We start from the raw sequence: 12508 nt of genomic DNA, 5'->3' as shown, positions 1-12508 counted from the left end.
AAGGTTAGTCATACATAAGAAAGTGACGGTAAATAGAAGAAGAAGAATTATTAATGTACATATATATACCTGAAGTTTTTTGTGGACAAAGTGGTTCCGGTTACCCTGAGCATACTCCCTCGGTCCCTCGATTAGCCATTTTTTCATGCTCTTAGCCGCCCAGTCTCCATCCTGGCCGAGCCATAGATCCACCAATGCCGCCCATCCATCATCTTCTCCATAATACGAAGCAGGACACACCTACATAATGAAAGCATAATGGCATGTCAACAAGAAACGACGAAATTTACCACAAACATCGGAATGAAAAATCTGTTATACTTACCATCAAGTACTCCTCCCTCTCCAAGGTAAGCTTCTGCCTCCGAGCCTCTTCCTTGGTCATCTTCTCGCCAAGAGCGTCGTGATAATATTGGGAGATGGCCACCCAGCGCACTTTGTACTGCATCTGGCGGGCCTTCTTCCTCGCTTGGCGCATCACGATCTTGTCGGCAGTGGACATGTGCTCCTCAAGAACTCGATAGTATTTCTACAATCGTTCAGAAAACCAGAATGAAAGAGGCCATGAGTTAAACCATTCGATGATAAACTAAGAACAAAACTCAAGACTCGTGCTTATGAAGAGAACTCACCCAAAAATTTGTGATCGCGGCCTTAGCATGCGTATCAAGGTCCGGGTGGGGGGCCGCTTCCCAGTGATCCCAGCTCATGGCCAAAACCCGGCGCTTCGGCTGCCTGACTGGATCCGTACGGAACAGACCCGGCCAGTGTGTATGCAGCAAGACGGTGATGAGGCCGTTTGGAAGACGGGCCCCTTTAGGAATTATCCAGTTGGTGCAAAAGATATAAAGAATGAAAATATTCGCATGTGTATAATCATAATAATGAAAATATTAGCATGTGTATGAGCAAAAGAATCCAAAACAATAAGGTGTGCATCAAGGAGGGTTGTTCGCGCGTGCCACGTGAGCGGGGGCGTACTGTGCGGCGCAGCCAATGGAAGAAACGGAGGTCTCACGCTATCAGCGTTGAGCCGTCGAGAGAGAGAAAAAAGGGGAAAGAGCGCCAGCCCCACGCCCCCACCAGCCCCAGATTCGTTCCACATCCCCCGATTCCTCTCCCTCTCCCTTTCCTTCCTACCACCGCCGCCACCACCTGCGACCTCCCCGCAGCCGCCGCGACCCCTGGGAACCCTCTCGCTGATGCCACGTCCCGACCTAGCGATTGGGTGAGAAAAAGTTGCCTTCGCATAGAAGCCAGCAAATCCATTTCCCGAGGTGCCCTTCTCTTGTCCTTCCCCTATCGCACAGAGCAGCTACACAGAGAGAGACCCCCACCGCCGCTGCACACCACCATCGTCCTCCCCTCACCTAGGCCCCAGATCGAGCAGGCAACGCGGCACTTGCAGACCCGCGACGGTCGGAGTTCTCACGCCGCCGCCGGCTCCTATCCCGTGCGTCCAGCCCTACTTCGTGCACGGGGCGAAACAGTCGCCGCTGCCGGAGTGGCCTCAGCAGCGAGGAGGCCCAGGTAGACATGGGGCCCGCCGCCAGTTCCCGATCCCGCGCGCTCCAGCCCCTGCTACGCGAACGTGACGAAACGGCCGCTGCTGTCGGAGTGTCCTTCGGCGGCGAGGAGGCCCAGGGAGACAGGCCGGCGGTGACGCTCGTACTCCTTCGCGCAGCCACTCCGACGACGGCCAGGTGATCCATTCCCCTCCCTATATTGTTCTCCTTTAGTGCTAGGTTTTCATGTTCCTATTGATTTGTGTGGGACTTTATCGCAGGATTGTTGCTGTCTCTGTTCCTTGAAATCCCATACATGCCCATGTCCAAATTGTGCTCGTCGTCGCCTTCCTACAATAGCTACGGATCTATAGGTACAGCCCTCCTTTTGTTAACCCTCTTTTATTTTCTCATTAATTAATATTTGTTTGGGCCATGTTCTGTTCTGAATGCTTGCTACTGATTGCTTGTGAATGGCGCTGGAGCTGGCCGACCAGACCCCTGGAGGTTGGAGGAGGCCTTGGGGAATGGGGATGATGAGCGGCCAGCTGTCGGCAGAACCACACTGTCATCTCCCATATCCTGCCGTTGGCAATGTGGACCATGGAGAACGCGAGGAAGATTTGGTCTACCCAATGCGGCGATGAGGCGTCTGATGAACGAATAGTCCATCCGGTCACCTTCATTCAAGCTATGCATGTGCTCTCTTTTGTTTTCAACTCATGTGGTGATTTTCTGATGTCTTTCAAACTTCCAATTTTATAGATTGGAGGCTCTGCGGAAGAAGAACACGGAGAACACCTCTCTTCCTTTACATCTAAAATTGAATTTACAGGTGATCGATTCATGAAGTTCAAGTGTTTATCAAATTGAATGCAAGGGTGATTAGGATTTTACAGGATTATATTTGCTTATTGTCATAATATTTAAACTACTGATGATGTTCTAGAATGTTATTTGGTATTCCTTTCAGCTATGAAGTGCTTTTAATGTGTTTTTGACAAAGGAACCTACCACTTTGATGTTTTGGTATTAGAATGAAACAGACTTGCAATTTCAGTTTGCATCTACACTCTGATGCTTATGGTTTTGAAGTACATCTAATGCTTATGGTTTTGAAGTACGTATCACTGCACAGTTGTTAACATATGACTCATACAAAACTTGATGAATTGCAGAGTTATAGATTCATGATTTCATAATATACTTAATTCAAAAGTTTGGCCTCTATTTGACGAGCAGGTTGTCTTAGAAAATCGACAGCGGAAGGTGACTATTTCAATTCTTATAATCAAGAGCTACAAACTTCTTCTAGCTCCAAAACGAGGCAGGTAATGCAACTTATGCAAGTAAGTGGAGGATGCCCAAAAGATTCAGAAGGGTGTGATGACTGCTTTGAAAAGGCATCACTTCCTAACATAAGCGAAGAGGAGAAGAGGAAGATCCTTCACTTTGTGATTATTGGTGGTGGACCCATTGGGGTTGAATTTGGTGCAGAGCTGCATGTTTTTCTTATCGAAGATATGGTGAAGCTATATCCTGCAATTGAAGAATTTTTGAAGATAAGAACTATTCAGCAAGGAGAACATATATTGAATATGTAGGTCACTATTAACTTACCGATAATGAGCATTCATCAATCCTGTAGTAATAGCTAAAAAACTATTATATGACAGCCGCTCATCACTAAGAATATGTTTTGATATGAATAACAATCCTCCAGGGAAATTAATGTACTTGAAAGTCAGCTTCCATGCGCAGATAATGAGTTTGTACTGCTGGTTCACATATAGGAGACTAGAACATGCATGCTGCAGGTAGTGTGCTCTCAGCTAATCATCTCCTGGGATAATACTCAAATAGTGTCCGAGAAAATGAACAATTTGAACATTTATTATTATTAGGAAAACAGTTTAGTCATTAAAAGTGGAACATATATCCTGATCATTGATTTCTTACCAGGATACATTGAACAAAACCACCTTACCTCCATGCTCCAAACAATGCTAGCATAGGATTAATTCTTACCAAATATTATTAGTAGTTTTTGGATTGTGGCAGATTCCTCCCTGATCTTCATCCATTTTGCTTTTCTTTTTAAGTGGATGTTCCTGACTTCTACGAAATTATCACGCTTACTGTAGACATTGCAATTTTATTGGGAATATGACATTTGTTGATTTGACAAGGAAATTTTTCCTACTGTTTCAGTATCCATGCCTTTCGTTGTAGCGTCAGTAGATCTTCTCTTTTCTCCATGTTTACTATGAGATGATATATCTATTTCTATAAAGGATAGCTGTGTTTGCTGAAACAAAGTTCCATAGAGATGACATCGAGTTGAGTATGGATTCAGAGTGATAAAGGTCTCTGGTGGAGGATCATTGGTGTCGTATCGGATGGACGTTCGGTCTACTGGCATAGGTGCTCGTCCCTTGACTGGACTGGTGTGATGGAGCCATGGAGATGAAGTGTTTGTCAAATTTCTTGCAAGGGTCGCTACTTGCTTGCTGCCATAATATTTAAACAATTGTTGATTTTCTAAAATGTGTTTTCGGCATTAGTAGACTCACTTTTGATGTGTTGGTATTAGAATGAAACGTACTTACCATTTCAGTTTGCATCTACAGTCTAATGCTTATGGTTTTCGCCGATGCCATTCAGGTGCGCATCAAGGTTGAGTAACCGCGCTAGCCACGTCTCCTTTTACTGTACCGCACCTCGCCTGTAAAAAGTAGCGATGGCATCGGTGAAAACGCATCCTCTTTTCCTCGCAGCCCGCTCTCCACCGTGACGCTAGGGTTCCTAGACGCCGCCGCGCGCACAGCCGGCCGGAGCCACCTCCACTCCGGCGCCCATCGATAGTCCTCTTTGCCGTCGCCCAGAGCTGCTCCACCCATCTCTGTCCATTCCCGAGCGGACTCGGCCCGCCCAGCAGCCCATCCATGCCGGCCGGCTAGAGCTGTGCCGCCCACCACAACAAAGGGGTGGGGGAGGGGGGGCGTAGAGGATGGGGGCAGCAACGTCACGCAGTGGAGGTTGCCGGTACGCTGTACTCTGTGTGCACCTCCATGGGATCCCCACGACACACGGCTCTGCCATGAGGTTGTGGTAGAGTTGGTCTTCTTCCCCGCTGGCCAGAAGATGCAAGTGTCTACCCACTTCTTTTCCTTTCTCTCTATAGATAGAAATTGTGCTCTCTGAGAATTATTTTTACTTTTTAATGTGTTATTACTTTTGTTCTTGCTGATGCCTTAGGCCGATGTGCTGCTTTGATTCAGTTTTCTCTTCTTTGAGGCATGGTAGTACAAAAAGTTGAACTTAACTGTTGCAGGTCACCACCTGTGGCAAAGATTAGCAGGGAGTGCAAGGTTGTTGTCGGATGCTCAGGAATGCAGCGGGAGTTTGCCTGTTCTCGGCTTCCTGTTCGGAGTTGTATAGTGCCACCCCTGTAGACTCCACTGGCAGCGGGATCCAGGTCCCCCTTGACCTCTTCCTTTGTCCTTGGTTGACAAAAACACTAAGCAATCCTCACATTTCAAAAGTGCTTCAGGTCCAACTCCAGGATATTTGATTCAGTAATCAGCTTCAGTTCCAAGTTTCAGTGCTTCAGAAATATTAGTTTTGGTAATCAGCTTGCCGAGATGGTACCTGGACATAATTTACTTGCGTGCTATAGCGTGTAGAAAATTGTCTAGTTAAATTGATCAGTGTACAATCTCTCGCTAATAGCATATTTTCAGAGGCCACGCTATTTTGTATAGCACGCTATTCATTAGATCTGCCTACTCCTGTATTTTCAGTTACCTGTGTGACTGAAAAAATACACTATATGTTACTATGCTATATTTCCTAAGTTATGTATAGAACCTCTGCCTATATACTTGGATCACCGGATTGTTCAATTCTTTTTATGCATCAAAACTACAGAATTACTACTTATCATTGCAGTGTCATGTTCTGTGTATACCAATCTACCACTATAATACACCATTCTTGAATTTGGATTCACCACCTACTTGCTTTTTAGTCTGCTCGAGGTCGGCCATGGAGGTTCGGCCCGACCAATGGATGGATGGGGATGAAACCCTAGGCCAACACCCACCCATGGATGGATGGGATGGGGCGACGACGACGGCAACAGCGGCCTTCTCTCGGTGCTTGCTGATGTGGTTGCCATCGACGCCGGCGACGAGTTGCAGCACGTAGACATCAAAGGTACTGACGCCCTCCATCTTCCTCCCCTCACCTCATCTTCTTCTTTTGGATTTTTTGATTTGATCCGTGCGGTTGGTTTCTGCAGGCTGCGGGTGTGACAGAGGAGCACCATGGCGGGCGTGCAGGCCATGTCTATCTATGTAAGGCCATCCATTCCCTCTCTTTGTTCGGGCCATGCTCAGGCAGTCTTTTCTCTTCTCTTCCGCAAAAAAAAGTTTTTTCTCTTCATGGTCTGAACATGTTGGAGGCCATTATTTCTCCTCTGCCATAGTTTGCTGCTGCTGCCATGTTAACTGAGAGTTGGTAACCAATATCAAGTGATTTGGAATTTGTTGATCCGAACCATAAATGTGATGATTTATCACAATTGTCATATGATCGCAATTTTGTTGATCACATTACATCTATGCGCTATTTGTTTGTTTGTTTGTTTAAATCCGTGCTTCCACTTTGAGGTTGAACAATAGGTTAAGGGAGCATTCCTCAATTTTTTTGGGGTCCAATGGAACAGCAGGAGTGTGGAGAATTAATGCACTCGAGGACTCTGGAATATGGATGGAGAGAACGACAGTTGAAGACATGGATATTGCTGTCCGAGCACATATAAAGGGATGGAAGTTTCTGTTATGGTTTATGACTTTTTTGTATGGCATTCATATCTTTACTGATCATTCAAACAGTGCTACACGAATTTCCATTCAGTGTTAGTGTGAATTGCTGGAGCACAATATGACTCATGCTCATCTCCATGTCAATGCTAGGAGGAGAAAAACTACATTCAGAGGTTACGGAATGGCAATGGGTGGGTTACCTCCCAGGAGCAGATGACTGGCATGGTTAGTGATCACTAGGCCATGAATCTCATGGATCCCATGATACAGGTACATCAAGGAAATTTTAATAAGTTCATGGCACAACATATAATTTAATGTTAGCTTTCTACATTAAATATTAGGAAATTCCTATTAAATGAATCTTAACAATAAGGATACAGTTGTCTACATTTAGTTTGCTTTTCTATTGCTGGGTAATCTTCTTATGCCATCATTTTCTGAGTATTTTTATGGTGCAGGTATCTGGCCCAGATCCGACGGAGACAAGCAAAATCGTGCTGCTGCTTCTTCTTTCGATTGTAAGTGAATCCTTTGATGACAGTGCTATTTTTTGTTGTATTAATACTGCATCTGATTCACATACTTCATCTAACCTTGTTTGAGAAATTGTGCATGTTTTTGCTACATTGGTCCAGGAAAATCCAGGTGAAACCTTTCAGGAACTCAGGACGACACGCATTGATTATATTTCATTGTGATGGTTGCTGCCGACAGAGCTACTATGGGTACACGCAACTTCTATTTCGCTCGTCACCGGAAACCACCGCCCAGATCCATCTTTTCTCAACCATGCCGACGTGGTGGTCAGGGGTGCTTACAACTTGTGAGGACCTGCGTTCTCGCTGTTGATCCGTGATGGCATGGCCTCCCCGTGCCCTAGCCGCGTTCTAGCTGATGGTTTGGGTCCACCAGCGGAGGGAGAGGGGGACGACCTCTGTCGCTCCTTCTCTCTAGCCTCTTCATCTTGATGAAGCCGTAGAAGTAGAGGGGCACACGTGTGATGGATCTGCTCCAAGCACCTCAAGCCACGCATCTTCAAGGTGATCACTTCATCCACATTCAATGTCAGTTCCGCGTTTACTCCTTTTTTGGGGTGGATGGATGCATGATACTCTGATAGTAGCAGGCAGCTGTAGTACATACTGCAAATTGGCACGCTGAAACTAGCCTGCAATTTTCTCGGAAATTTTTATGTCACATGCTAGTGGAGTGGATTATACCATTTCAGTGGAACAAATTGTAGGTATTTCTTGTTTGCTTCTCAAAGAAAAGGATGTTATATTAACTTGGTGTTGCTGTTCTTGGTAGGATGAACAAATAGCACCTTGCAGGCTCTTGATTTTTTCTACGATTCCCTTTGAAAGGATATAAGTTTGCAGTTTTTTTATCAGTTCTTCTGAAGCAAACAATATGTCATGGATAGCTACAATTATAGCTTCTTTTTATATTATTGTCCTGATCGAGGTTCTTGTAAGGTTAGATATGCCTTGCTTTATATATGTTGGCTTTATTGCATTGTTAGACATTTGAAAACGTGAGGCTAACAACCGTTAGTTCAATGTTACTAGAGAAATGTGTGTGTGTGTGTCTGAAAATGACTGTATGGGACACAATAAGACGCTTCAACAAGGCAAGTGCGCCACAAGAACGCTCTCAGGAGGCCCGCCATTGGCGGGCCCCAGCCCCCAGTCAAATTATGATTATGTGGCACTAGGCAAAGACGTGAGGATGCCAACGATATCTTATATGATCGGGTACACCCGCCGCCGCCAAGTTAACCCTAGCTGAGTTCATGCATCAGTACAGTTCTGAAGATGGAGCGGTGGCAGTTGGCAGCGGCGGCCTTTGAGAGCACGCCGGACCAGTGTGTGTCCCAGACCCGGCAAGTGGCTAGATTGGGGTCTCAGGTCTTAGATGTTAGCCTTGGCTGCGATGTCTGTTTGGTATTAGGCCTAGTCTATCTGCGCCTCTTCATCAGCTAGATAGGTGTAGCGACAGTCTGTTGCTTAGACGGTGGCTCTAGTCTTACTATAGTATCACTTTGTAAGGTCTTGTGAGAATAATTAATAAAGTGGCCGTATGCATCGCCCAAATGCAGAAGCCGGGAGTCATTCTCCTTTTCTTAAAAAAAAAAGTAAACCCCAGCTTGCACGCGCGCCGTCACGCACCATGGCGCAATGTCCTGCTCCTACTCCCGGCAAGGTAAGCAAGCACCTTTTCCCTCCGTCTCCCCGCGTACGTACATTGTGTACCTCTTCCCCTCCGCCTCTGCTTCCCTCTGCTTCAATTGTGGCGGGGACTACAGCTGCTGTTACCGCACGCAAACGGGACGGAGCCCATGGACGATGGCGTGCTCTGCCGCGCCTCCGATCCGGGGGTCGCCGCGGCGGGTGCCGTCTAGCGTTTCCTCCCCAACGCTGACTTGGAACTATTCTGGCTCCCCATATCGACACCAATTTAGTATACCACGCTGACTTGGAGTCCTGTATCTGCCATTGATTTGCTGATCTTACCATATGTAAATTCTGTTGGAATGATTGCCCTTAAAGCATGTTTCCAGACTAGGATTTGTCAGATCTTAGAATTGGTTAGCTTTAGAATATGAAAATACTGCATGTTGTCTTTCTGTAATAAAAAAGAGAACTGGGGTGTATAAGATTTAGTTGTATGTCTTAATCACAATATCTCAAAATTTTGTGATAGATAGTTTGTAAACCATGTCAGGGAGATGGAGATGTTCAGTTTTATAAATTAGATGCTTTTCTATCTGCTTTATAAGTAAACCATGTCAGGGAGATGGAGATATTCAGTTTTGTCATATGGAGATGGACCTGTGAGGTCTCAGTTTGTAAACCAAGGTCCTCGGTGCTAGTTTTTTAGATGTTTTTCTTTCTGCTTAATAAGTATGAAGATTTAAGGCATCACAGCATAAACGTAGTCTGAATGTTCACACTGGTCATTCATTTAGGCCATGGGTAGTCATTATGTTCTAGTTCTGGACACCCATGAATGTAACAGCAACATTTACTCCCATAGCACGTGTCTATTTGTGGGGCTTATGTGTAACTTTACGTTATTTGTTCTATTCATTGTCGGAGATGCTGATGATCTTCTCATGTAGTAGTGTAAAAATTATTGATGTTTGGTGTGCACATTTGTTTCAGATGCAGATCTTTGTGAAGACCTTGACTGGCAGGATCGTCACTCTTGATGTTGAAAGTTCAGATACTATCGGCAATGTGAAAGCTAAGATTCATCACAAGGAGGATTTTCAACCATACCAACAGTGTCTCATATTTTCTGGCAAGCGGCTGGAGGACGGCCGCACCTTGGCCGACTATGGCATCCAAAAGGGGGTTACCCTTCATTCTGAACCCCGCTTCCCCGGACATATTAAGATTTCTGTGAGGAGCCTTAATGGAAAAATGATGACCTCGCAGGTCCATCCATCAGATACCATCGGTGCTATGAAGGCAATGTTTTTGTTTGAACACCACCTTATCTTCAATGGGAAACAACTGGAGGAAACCCGTACTTTCGCTGATTATGATATCCAGGATGGATCTACTCTTGATGATTTCCGCCTCCATGCAGGGATGAAAATCAACATCAATGTGTTAGACAACCCTCTCTATGTTGAGAGCTCAGATACTATCGACAGTGTCAAGGCGAAGATTAATGATGAGTACGGTATCCCTCTAGCCCAACAGCGCCTCGAGTTTCACAGGATAAGGAGGACGTCCGGATTTCATCCACACTCTATCTTACAGGGCAGCCGTACTTTGGCCGATTATAACATCCAGAATGGAGCCACTCTCGACCTTATCCTCTGCCACCGACCCAGGCCGATGCAGATCTTTGTCAAGAATTTGGGGGAAAGACTTTGACGTTTAATGTTCAGAGCTCAGATACCATCCGCAGTGTCAAGGAGAAAATTCAGCAGGTGGACGGTATTGACCCGGCAAGCCAACGCCTCATCTTTTCCGGGTGGCAGTTGGAGGATAGCTTCACACTGGCAGAATACAATATCCAGCATGAATCCACTTTTCATCTTTGCCTCCGTCTTTATTCATGTGCTAAATGTCCAGAAACCCATCACTAGAGAGTGTATTACTACCGTCTCTGAAGCGATTTGCTCGAATCATCTTTGGTCCTACTTCTAGATATTAGTAAGTTTTTGTTTTAAAAAAAGATTTTAATAGGTTTATTCATGTATCTATTGTGTGAGTTTCCAGTTTGGTTGCTTGCTTCACGCTACGCAGCACAAAGCGAATCAATGCAGTGCACTGTTTGTTCGCAGTTCGACAATGCGCTCTGAAGCTCAGCAGATCACACAAACTATGAAATAGCATATGCTTCCCTATCTTGTGTATGCTGTAGAGATTTATATTCCTCGGTTTGTTCCAAACTTCTCATCCCTTATGATTGATCTAGCACAATTCTCTAATATTATTTCGGAGATGACATCTTACTTGAGCCAGACAAGGAATTTTAGATAGAGTTAGTTATAGGTTTTATCCCGTAGTTGACTGTTCAGACAAGAATTAATTTTTTTGCCACATTCTACCTTGTAATTTTTTTGACGCATTCTGACATGCGGATCTGTTTACCCAGCACGCTCATGTCAACAAGTTTTTCTGCACGGCTAGTTTCCACTGGGCCTCCTTCTCTCAACTCACCAGCATCAACGCCATTGCCGTCCATCTGTTCCGGCACCGCCACCCCCCCCCCCTGCCAGTGCAGTAGTGCCTCCTTGAAACTAACTACTGGTTCCCTCGGAAAGTTTCCCATGACCCCATCGCATGGCGGCCGAGGTGAACGTGAGAACCGTTGAATTCATGCACCAGTCAACTCATCCAAAAAACCGAACTGATGAAGGGAGGTGGGCAATATATTTCAACACTCCCCCTCACATCTAGGCTATTTTAGTCCTTCGACGTGGTCATGTCTCGGTCATGTCTATATAGTTCTCGAACCCGTAGGGTCCGCACACTTGACGTTTGGTGACAATCAGTATTATGAGTTTTATGTGTTTTGATATACCTAAGGTAGTTCGGAGTCCCGGATATGATCATGGACATGACGAGGAGTCTCAAAATGGTTGAGACATAAAGATTGATATATTGGACGGCTATATTCGGACACCGGAAGTGTTCTGGGTGATTTCGGAGAAAACCGGAGTGCCGGAGGGTAACAGACCCCCCCCCCCCCCCCCCCGAGGATAGTTGGGCCTTCATAGGACATAGGGAAGAGCGGAGGCAGCCCGCAAGGGGCAGCCGCGCCCCTCCCTATAGGAAGTCCGAATTGGACTAGGGAGGGGGGTGCGCCCCCCCCCCCCTTTCCTTCTCCTCTTCCTCTCCCTTCCTTCCTTCCCCTTCTCCTTTCCTAGTAGGACTAGGAAAGGAGGAATCCTACTCCTACCAGGAGGAGGATTCTGCTACCTCTTGAGCATGCGTTGGTTTTCCCTTGAAGAGGAAAGGGTGATTCAGGAAAGTAGCATAAGTATTTTCCTTAGTTTTTGAGAAATCAAGGTATCAATCCAGTAGGAGATTACACGCAAGTCGCCTAGTACCTGCACAAACAATCAAGAATCATGCAACCAACGAGATAAAGGGGTTCTCAATCCCTTCACGGCCACTTGCAAAAGTGAGATCTGATAAAAATAATAAGATAAATATTTTTGATATTTTTGTTGTATAGATTGGAAAGTAAAGATTGCAAAGTAAACGACGATAGAGATAGCTAGTTGACGGGAGACTAATATGATGTAAAATAGACCCGGGGGTCATAGGTTTCACTAGTGGCTTCTCTCAAGATAGCAAATATTACCGTGGGTAAACAAATTACTGTCGATCAATTGATAGAAAAAGCGTATAGTTATGAGAATATCTAGGCATGATCATAAACATAGGCATCACGCCCGTGACAAGTAGATCGAAACGATTCTGCATCTACTACTATTACTCCACACATCGACCTCTATCCAGCATGCATCTAGAGTATTAAGTTCATAAGAACAGAGTAACACATTAGGCAAGATGACATGATGTAGAGGGATAAACTCAAGCAATATGATATAAACCCCATCTTTTTACCCTCGATGGCAACAATACAATACGTGCCTTGCTGCCCCTGCTGTCACTGGGAAAGGACACCACAAGATTGAACCAA

At 45.4% G+C, this 12508-nt stretch overlaps 2 long non-coding RNA genes across 4 annotated transcripts; both read left to right on the top strand.

Annotated features, from left to right (window-relative positions):
- Nucleotides 1–1302: 1302 nt before the first annotated feature.
- On the top strand, nucleotides 1303–2737 carry LOC125511655 (uncharacterized). Its single transcript, XR_007285054.2, has 3 exons — nucleotides 1303–1703; nucleotides 1787–2171; nucleotides 2271–2737. It is a non-coding gene; the product is annotated as an uncharacterized LOC125511655 (long non-coding RNA).
- A 1789-nt stretch (nucleotides 2738–4526) lies between these two features.
- Nucleotides 4527–10532, top strand: LOC125511654 (uncharacterized). 3 transcript variants are annotated; one of them, XR_015603091.1, is made up of 5 exons: nucleotides 4527–4983; nucleotides 5059–5723; nucleotides 5809–6604; nucleotides 6796–7377; nucleotides 9502–10532. It is a non-coding gene; the product is annotated as an uncharacterized LOC125511654 (long non-coding RNA). The 3 variants fall into 3 exon arrangements; XR_015603092.1 differs by having other exon boundaries at nucleotides 4527–5723; nucleotides 6796–6855; nucleotides 6973–7377; XR_015603090.1 differs by having other exon boundaries at nucleotides 4527–5723.
- The last annotated feature ends 1976 nt before the right edge of the window (nucleotides 10533–12508 follow it).

Source organism: Triticum urartu, chromosome 5A (genome assembly GCF_056163025.1).
Source record: "Triticum urartu cultivar PI428250 chromosome 5A, HENAU_Tu73, whole genome shotgun sequence".
NCBI classification, from domain to species: Eukaryota; Viridiplantae; Streptophyta; class Magnoliopsida; order Poales; family Poaceae; genus Triticum; species Triticum urartu.
This window is presented reverse-complemented; position numbering and strand designations above follow the sequence as displayed.